This window comes from Pinus tabuliformis, chromosome 2_1 (assembly GCF_031772625.1).
Source record: "Pinus tabuliformis cultivar Carrire ecotype Pingquan chromosome 2_1, CPIR1, whole genome shotgun sequence".
NCBI lineage: Eukaryota > Viridiplantae > Streptophyta > Pinopsida > Pinales > Pinaceae > Pinus > Pinus tabuliformis.
The window spans coordinates 165,174,216-165,185,084 of record NC_142299.1 but is presented as its reverse complement, the minus strand read 5'-3'; positions in this window follow the sequence as shown (position 1 = coordinate 165,185,084).

Genomic DNA, 10,869 nt, shown 5'->3' with positions numbered 1-10,869 from the left:
CTTGGTATGAGAATAGCTAGAGACAGGAAAAATCGTAAATTAACATTGTCTCAGAGTGAGTACATACAAAAGGTGTTGAAAAGATTTAATATGCACAATGCAAAACCAGTTAGTACACCTTTTGCTAGCCATTTCAAACTTAGTAAGGAAATGTGCCCAAAGACCCAAGAAGACATGGATTATATGTCTAAAGTTCCATATGCATCAGCAGTTGGAAGCTTAATGTATAAAATGGTCTGCACAAGGCCTGATATTGCACATGCAGTAGGAGTTGTAAGCAGGTACATGAACAATCCAGGAAAGGAACATTGGATGGCAGTGAAATGGATTCTCAGATATTTGAAAGGTACCACAAATCAAGCATTATGCTTTGGTGGTTCAAACATTTCTCTACAGGGATATGTTGATGCAGATATGGCAGGTGATAGAGATAACAGGAGGAGCACTGCAGGATATGTATTTACTATTGGTGGAACAATTATCAGTTGGGTTTCAAAAATCCAAAGTGTTGTTGCACTTTCAACAACAGAAGCAGAGTATGTTTCTGCTATAGAGGCTAGTAAAGAAATGATTTGGTTACAAAGGTTTATGGGTGAATTGGGTAAGAAGCATGATATGGGCACGTTATACAGTGATAGCCAAAGTTCCATTCATCTTACAAAGAAATCAACCTTTCATTCCAAGAATAAACACATACAACTCAAGTACCATTTCATACGATCAGTGTTGGAAGATGGAGAGTTGAAGCTGGAAAAGATACACACTAGCCAGAATCCTGTAGATATGCTAATAAAAGTTGTAACCAGGGAGAAACTGAGAATATGCTCAGTTTCAATTGGTCTTCAAGGATGATGATGAAGATGAGAAACAACCAGGTCCAAAGAGGAGTCATTATCCAACAAATGAAGTAGCGGTGGAGTTGCTATAATCAGTCTCCAGGTGGGAGATTGTTGGGTGTGGAGCCTGATTACCTTCTGTATTCAAAGGTATCGCCACATTGGACCCTAGTTGCTTGTAAAATATTCGCTGTAGGGGGGTCTAGGAGGGGCGGATGCGACCTTTGGGGAGCCCCCCGCTGGCGGGGGGTTTCGGGGGCAGCGCCCCCGAAGCTAAAAACAGATGTAAATTGCCTTGTAAAAGTATAGTAATTTCTAGTCAATCTAGGCCGTTCATTAGGCAGATGATCTGATGGTAGAACTTATGTTTAGTTTATGGTTTTCTGCCCTAGAAGGCAAACCCTCTCTTTGTATGTGGGCATTGTATTGAGTCTGTGTAATATATATGTATTCTCCAAGCGAGAAGTAGAGAGGTGATATTGTGAGAGAAAATGGAGGATATTACAGCGGATCTGCTGTAGGTTGTGTCTCTTTATTTTGTTGGATAATAGAAAGGAAGGACTGGCTGTTCGGGGTGGACGTAGCTCAAACTGGGTGAACCACGTATATCTGTGTCTCACTTGTTTTATGTGTTTTCTGTGTTTATATCTCTGTAATATTTTATGTGTTCCATTGCTCCGTAATATATAATTTTCTAACACCCGCTACGCAATCAACGCAACGAAGGGGGGGCTCCACCCCCCTCTAATCCCCCAGTTCACTACATAGGTTAGTCGTGGAAAGAATATAACACAACCCAACATTCTCCCACTTGTTGTTTTCTTTCCACAGGGGGCCACAGGAGAGCTTACACATTTTTCCAGACCTGAAACTCCCATTGTTTCTCTACACCAGGAGAACTTCTTAGAGCTCACATATTTTGTTAATGCATCTGTAGTATTTTTCAAAGTGTCCACCTTTACCAACAATTCCTTTTTTTCTTCTACCATATCCCTCACAAAGTGATACTGAACATTGATGTGCTTTGTCTTTAAATTATATGCAGGGTTCTTTGCCAAGAAAATTACACTTTGGTTGTCACATTCTATCCTTATAGCTTCCTGTACTAACCCCATACTTGAACACAATCTCTGCAACCAAATGATTTCTTGCTTGCATGAGTGGCTGCCATGTATTCTACCTCTGTAGTTGATAGTGCCACTACAAATTGTTTCTTACTCATCCAACTGACTGCACCTCCAAATAGGTTAAACACATACCCACTTGTAGATCTTCTTTGATCCAGATCTCCAACCCAGTCTACATCAACAAAGCCATGAATATCCAACACTCTGTCTAATCCTGGTTTTCCATGGTAGCACAAACCATAGTCACTAGTGCCACAAAAATACCTGAAAACCTGCTTCACTGTTGTCCAATGCTCCTTCCCTGGTTTTGACATAAACCTGCTCAATACTCCCACTACATGTGCAATGTTTGGTCTAGTACAGACCATTGCATACATCAGGATACCTACTGCACTTGCATATGGAACATGGGACATATCCTCTTCCTCTTCTTGTGTCTTGGGAAACTGTTCTGCAAATAACTTTACACCTACAGGAATATGAACCTTCACTGGTTTACTATCCTGCATATTAAACATCTGCAATATTGTCTCGACATACTTCCTTTGGTTTAACCAGAGCTTCCTCTTTGCCTGATCTCTTTTAATTTCCATGCCTAAAATATATTTTGCAGCACCAAGATCTTTCATGTTGAATTTGGAGGACAATTGGATCTTCAAATCCTGGATAATTTCTTTGTTATTTCCAACCAGCAACATATCATCCACATACAAGACCAGATAAATAACACGGTCACCAATTAATTTAAAATACGCACAGTGATCTACTTTGCTTCTGGTGAAGCCAAGTCCCTGTATAAATGTATCAAATTTCTGATACCACATCCTTGGTGACTGTTTTAACCCATACAACGACTTTTTTAACTTGCATACCAATTCTTTCTTACCCTTCACCGCAAAGCCTTCAGGTTGCTTCATGTAGATCTCCTCTTCCAGATCCCTGTGAAGAAATGCTGTCTTCACATCCATCTGTTCTACCTCAAAATCAAAAGCAACAACAACAGATAAAAGTAACCTAATAGAAGTTACCTTAGCAACAAGAGAAAAAATATCACCAAAATAAATTCGCGACACCTGGGAATAATATTTTGCTACCAACTGAGCTTTATATTTCTCCACCTTTCCTTTTGCATTTGTTTTCTTCTTAAACACCCATTTGTTACCAATGGGTTTCCTTCCTGCTGGCAACTCCACCAGATCCTAAGCCTCATTTTTGTGCAAAGATGCCATTTCATCAACCATGGTCTCTTTCTAGAGTTTTCCATCTTCTGAATCTACTGCTTCCTTCACAGTTCTGGGATCATCATTAGTAATAGATAAAGAAAAATTTGAACAGAAAGTAGATGGACTATACCTTTCTGGCTGCCTTCTTTCTCGAACTGATCTTCTTACACCCGGAGTTTGTGGCTCTTCTTCTTCTTCTAATTCCTCCTCTGCTGTAGAGTCTGATTCTTCCTCCTTTAGCTCAAACTCTATCTTCTCAGGTTCCTTTGGTTGGACTTCATGTTTAATAACATCTTTCACCTCTCTGAACACCACATCTCAGCTGTACACAACCTTCCTTGTTGTTGGGTTCCAAAGCTTATAACCCTTTAAACCATCCTTATACCCAATAAAGATGCACTTTTTACATTTACTATCCAACTTGGTTCGTTTCTCCTTTGGAACATGTACATATGCATCACATCCAAATACCCTCAGATGTGAAAGAGAGGGTTTCTTACCAGTCCATACCTCTTGTGGAGTCTTATCCTCCAACGTTGATGAAGGTGATCTGTTGACCAGGTAACATGCTGTCTCCACCGCCTCTGCCAAGAATTCTTGTCCTAACCCGGCATCACTGAGCATGCTTCTTGCCCTTTCCATCAACGTCTTGTTCATTCTTTCTGCAACTCGATTTTACTGAGGTGTATATGGAGTAGTCTTCTGCCGTGCTATACCACACTTCTTACAGAATTCTTCAAATTCCTTACTGTAAAAATCTCCACCGTTATCTGTCCTCAGCACCTTTATCTTCTTCTCTGTCTGGTTTTCCACTAGAGCATTAAATTCTTTAAACCTGTCAAAGACTTCAGATTTCTTCTTAAGGAAATATATCCATGTGTTTCTTGATAAGTCATCTATAAATGATACATAGTACACAGACTTACCCAGTGATGGAACCTTCACAGGTCCAAACACATCACTGTGCACAAGCTCTAATATATCTTTTTCCCTCGTACCACCAGAGGGGAAACTCACCCGATTCTGCGTCCCATGTACACAATTTTCACAAAAATCAAAATCTAGAGAGCTATTACTCATACCTTCTACCATACCTTTACCATGAAGTATTCGAAGGCCCTTCTCTCCAATATGTCTAAGCCTTTGATGCCACAACATGGTCTTCTCTCTAGAGACTACTAGATTTTCTGCTCCACTTTCAGTAACCACAGAACTGTTTCACCCATCAACAACAGTGCTACCTTGCAGCTTGTATAGAGTTCCAGTTTGAACTCCCCGCATCAATACCAGTACTCCCCGAACCATCTTGTAGGTATCCTTCTTGAACACTATTTTTACACCTGCATCACCAACTTGCTTACAGAAATCAGATTTCTGGCCAATGCAGGAATATTCAGAACACCCGGAAGTGTTCTAACCTTTCCACCTTGCAACTTCAACTTTACTTTTCTGTGACCAACGATTCTAGCCTTCCTGTCATCCCCCAAGAAGAAATCACCACCATCATATTTCTCATACTCGCATAACCAGTCTATATGGGGAGTGAAGTGAAAGGATGCACCTGAGTCAATCAACCATGCCTCATGATCTACATGTGTACTTGAAAAAGCCAAGTACACATCCCCACCTTCATCTGAGGTGGTTTTCACCTCTGCAAAAGGAGCATCATCAGATCCCTTTCCTTTATCATGAGCTTTAGATTTACAGTCCCTTTTGTAGTGCCCTTCTTTTCCGCATTTCTATCACACCACCTTTACAGGTTTTCCTGGAGATTTAGATCTCCCTCTAGATTTAGATCTCCCACTCGATGACTTATTTTTGTTTCTATTCTGGGACCGTCCTCGTACAGATAAGGCATCACCATTCTGGCTTTCCATATTTTTCCATCTCATCTCCTACGTCAGCATGGATGAGACTATTTCATCAAATTGCAAGGCAGTTTCATTGCTACCTATTGCAATAACTAGACTATCCCACGAATCTGGTAGAGAACACAACAAACTGATGCACTTATCTTCATCTGAAATTTTAATATCAACACATGCTAACTGACTTACCACAGTATTAAATGCGTTCATATGCTCTATCACCGAGTCTCCATCTTTCATCCTCAGGTTATACAACTTTTTTCACAGGAACAGTTTATTCACCAGAGACTTAGATTGGTACAAAGTCCCTAACTTTTCCCACAAAGCCTTCGCCGTAGCTTCCCCTGATACATTCAGCAATACTAAATCTGAGACACACAATCGTATTGTGCTTTTTGCCTTCCGATCCAAATTCTTCCATTCTTCATCAGACACTCCCGTTGGTTTAGTATCCGGATCTACTGCGATCCACTGATCTTTATCCACCAACAGATCCTCCATCTTGAGTTTCCACAACTCAAAACTCTGACCATTAAATTTTTCGATCTCTATCTTTCCACTGCTCGCCATCTTCTTTCACCACCAGAATCGATCTCACAGATCTCCCACTGAACAGGGTCTACCACAGGCCCGAGCGAAACCCCTTAGCAACAAAGGCATCCCCTTGAAGCCAAAACAACTCTGATACCAAATGTAGGTTTTAAATTTGTACAAAAATTACCTGCATAAGAATTCTAAAACACAGAAAATAAACAATGTGAGAGCATAACACATAAAAAACATATACACAGATATTTTCCCTTGGATCCCAAAATCAGGACTACCAGCTTGATTTTTCATTATATTCCTTTCAATGTTACAATACATATTTATACATGCCGAAGCATCCAATACCATGGACCGAAAACCATTGTGTCCAAAACCATAGGTAGGTTTGCCCAACCTAATATAGGGTCCAATTTTTTTTTTCTCGGGGCACTGCCCTTCCAACCTAACCATCAATACACTACTGAAGTTAGGCATAGACCTGCAATTCCTAACAATTTGAAGAATTTGAAAATATTTTCTATGACAGACAGATAAATAACTTTTTACTTTCAAAAGAAGAGTTTGTAAATAACAATATAGATACTGATACATCAATAGATCCTGACACTAAGGATGAGCTAGAAATAAACAAGATAGAAGGTGATGAACTAGATAAAGTCAACCCAACTAAATTTACTAAATTAGATGTAGATAACTTAGAGAAAATCGAGATTGATGAAATGATCAGTGAAGAAACTAAAGTAATTAATCTCAAGGATAACTTCTTACCAAAGGGATTAACCCCTCTGGAAGAGTTATTTGATTCAAATGATTTTCGTAGGAAACTTAAAATGGAACCATTAAGGTCTGATATAGAGGAATGTAATATAGGAACCAATGAAAATCCTAAACTGATTAAACTTTCAAAATCATTACCTCTAGCTGAAAGAGTAAAATACATTGAGTTGCTGAAAGAATTTCAGGATGTCTTTGCTTGGAGTTATGAGGACCTCAAATCCTATGACACCAACATCATCCAACACACAATTCCTATTAAAGAAAATCAAAATCCTTTCAAACAAAAACTTAGAAGAATCAATCTTGTCTTATTACCTGCAATTGAAAAAGAAATTCAGAGGATGTATGATGCCAAAATAATTGCACCAATCAGATTTTCTGATTGGGTCTCAAACTTGATGCCAACTACAAAGAAAACTCATGAGATCAGACTCTGTGTGGATCTCAGAAACCTCAACAAAGTGTCACTAAAGACAATTACCCCCTCCCCAAAATGGATCACATTTTACAGAGGGTAGTTGGATCAACCAGAATCTCATTTTTGGATGGGTTTTCTGGTTACAATCAAATCTTGGTTCATCAGATGACCAACCCAAGACTGCCTTTACTACTTCTTGGGGCACCTTTATGTATGTGAAAATGCCTTTTGGACTAATGAATGTAGGAGCCACTTTCTAGAGGGCTATGGATATAGCCTTTGAAAAATAAATTCATGATTTCCTTGTGATATATCTAGATGATATCACTGTATTTTCAAAGTTTGACAATCAACATTTGGATCATCTACGACAAGTTTTTATTAAGTGCAGGAAATTTGGAATCTCCTTGAACCCCAAAAAGTCTTTGTTTGGGTTAGAAGAAGGAAAGTTGTTAGGTCACATAATTTCAAAATATGGTATAAGAATAAGCCCTACGAGAATTGAAGACAGTTTCAATATTTTTTAGGAAAAATTAATTTTCTTAGAAGATTTATATATAATCTGGCAGAATTAATTAGATCACTAAACAATATGTTGAAAAAAGATTCGACCATAAAATGGACAGTTGAGGCTAAACAATCCTTTAAAGACATTAAACTGGCCTTAACTAAAATGCCTATGTTAATCAATCCAAAATTTGACAAATATTTCATCTTGTTTTCCTTTGCTTCTAAGCACACAATAGCTGTAGTTCTATTGCAGAAAAATGACCAGGGCTATGAACAACCCATTTCTTTCTTTAGCAAAGCCCTGAAAGATGCCCCCTTGAAATACAATATAATGGAAAAACAAGCATTGGCTTTAGTCAAAGCCATTAAGGACTTCAGGGTATACATCTCAAAGACATCCTAACTCAGGAAGGTCCAGATAGAAAGAGGGGAAAGTGGAATGCTACTATTTTAGAGTATGATATAGAAATCAAACCTACTAAGTTAATCAAGGGCCAAGGTTTAGCCAAGCTCATGGTTGAATCGAACTGCTAGGCCTTGGATATAAACTTTATTGCAGCAATAGATAATGAAGAGGAGATGGCGACTCCACTAATCAGCCAGGCCTTTATTGAATCACCTTGGTATGCTGATATTATTTATGTTTTACAGAACTTACAAGCTCCTCTCTAATATCTAGGACTAAACAAAGGTTTTTGAAGATGAAATCCTTGAAATTTTGTATATTAGACAATGCTCTATTTTGGAGAGATCATGAAGATATTCTTCTTAATTTCTTATTAAAAAATGAATCTGACAGAGTTTTGCAAGAGTTTCATGCAGGTGACTGTGGAGGACACCTTTATTGGAAAACCACTACAGATAAAATCCTTAGAGCTGGTTTCTACTGGCCTACCTTGTTTTCTTATGTAAGAAAGTCTGTGACCTCCTGTCACAAATGTCAAATTTTTGAGGGAAAGAAAAAGATTTTACCTTTACCCCTCATCTACTGAAATTCCTTTTCAACAATGGGGTTTAGACTTCATTGGTGAAATTCACCCACCCTCCTCTGCCCAACACAAATGGATCCTCACAGCCACAAACTACTTCACAAAATGGATAGAGGCCATATCTTCAAGGCAAGCCACAGACACTGTTATCATAACCTTCCTTGAAACTAGTATTCTATCAAGATTTGGATGTCCAAATAAGCTCATTACTGATAATGCAACAACCTTTAAATCCAAAAGGATGATAGATTTCTGCAATAAATATCATATCACATTGGGCCATTCTACAACCTATTATCCTCAAGGAAATGGACTGGTAGAATCCTCAAACAAAAGCCTGGTAAAAATCATCAAGAAGTTACTAGAAGACAATAAGAAAACTTAGAATAAAAAGCTAGTTAATGCCTTATGGGTAGACAGATTGACTACTAAGAAATCAACCGTTACTTCTCCATATCAACTAGTTTATGGGATGGAAGTTGTCTTTCCATCCTCTTTGGGAGTACCAGTAATGAAGATGCTTCAAGAATTGCAGGTTGAACCAAATAGTATCCAAAGAAGAATCAACCAAACTATTCATCTACAAAAAACCAGAGAAGAGGTCTACATCAGGTCTCAAGTTGTGCAGTAAAGGGTTAAAAAGATTTTTGATAAGAGAACCAAGGCTGAATATTTCTACCTTGGTGACAAGGTGCTCAAGTGGGATTCAAGGAGGGAAGACAAAGGTAAACATGGGAAATTTGATTTCCTATGGAAAGGTCCATATGTCATTTATGCTTTCTTCCTGAGAGAAATTGATGGTACAGAAGCAGAAGGTGGGCCAGTGAATGGTCGAATGCTAAAACACTACTTTGAACCTAGTTACTAATTGTCATTTCCCATTTGTACATATTCTATTTTCAAAAGTCTAGTTTGGATTGGATGGTGATTTTTGAAGTTGAAGCCCGAAGAGAAGGCCCTAAGATTTGAAAGATTTACTATCATAAGTATCAATAATGTAGATGCATAGAGGAAAACTTTGCAAGGTAACATCAACAACAATTCAAAGGCCACTGATCTTTAAAGTTCTTGACATTTCACTAGAAAATGCCATCCCCAAGTGGAGCCACTGTTAGGTTCCTATACCAATAGGAGTCATAATTTTGAATGACTAAGGTTAAGCCTTGTAATATTGTACATACCTTTGCTTTCTGCAAATGTTTTCCATATTAAAAAATTAAAAAATGTAAAGAGGGTATGTCCTAAAAGAATAATCAAAGGACAAAAAGAATAAGAAGGTCAAAAAATGAAAATATATGAACCCCAAAAACAAAAGAGACCATGAAAGTGTGCAAGTCAAAATGCCACTACTATTTACTTTTATGCATAATAATGATTGTGTGCAGCTTGTTATTCATGCCACAATCCATGGTAATCAAATTGTTTAATCTTGATTATACCATGCTTTGAATTTTATGTTTAAAGTTAGAGAATAAAATCTGACCAAACAGTTTAATCTTGGCAGACCATTAGATAGGTAGAGAAAATAAAAGGAGCTCATCAGTTTAATCTGAGCCCTTAGATGATATAATGTTCGAATTAGATAGTCTACTTCGTAAAAGAAAAATAACTAATAAGGGTTTGCTAGCCTAAATGCACCCAAATAAAATGAAGAAAAAATGGTAGGGTGAGTAAATGGGTAAGTAACAGAAAGGTTGCAGAAATATCAAGTGATAACATAAAAGCACTTATGTCATGTTTAAATACATCTTTCAAATGTGCATAAGCAGTAAACAAAGCAAGGACAATGGTTTACAACTTTGTTTATTTAACATCCCCTCATTCATTTCACCCCTCTACTTACTAATTTCCCACAAATAAGTTCTAGCACTTTAAATCCTACAAGTCAAAGAGGCTTAGAGCATTTCTTTGACTTTTGGAGGGACCGGACCCTTAGCTTGATGACTTATGGACATAAAGTGTTAGAATCCCCTTCATAAAATTCATCTCCCTTCATTTCCCTCATTAGTCTAATAAAACCCCTTTTCCTAAGGTTAAACTTCATTTACCTAGGAAAAGTAAAACCCCCCACAATTAAACATATTTCATCCAAAAACTCACAAAAGAATTTTATCCTAAGTATTGATTGTATGTAAAGCATGCAAATGTTACATGTTACATTATGCTTAAATGATATTACCCACTCTGCTCATTTCATATTAATTTCTAATTTTATTATATAAATCCCCTATAATTACCTTTTTCCCGTATTAATTAATTCCTTTATGTAAAAAACCCAACCCCTAGTTTAGTTATAAACTATACACTTTACCCCATATCCAGACAAAAGTTATTAATCCTGTCATTAACCTCACCCAATTCACTAACCCCGTGATTAAGCCCTGCCCGATCACTTAACCCAGGATTAATTCCTAAACTAATCCCATACCACCGAAGATTAAACCTATGGGCCCCCCCAAAGGCTTTCTTTTATCCCCCGTGCAATTCCCTCACACGACTCTCGTTTGATCATCGCCCCCCTCATCCGATGACCTACATCCATATCGGCTGAACCCGATTTTCGATCTTTACC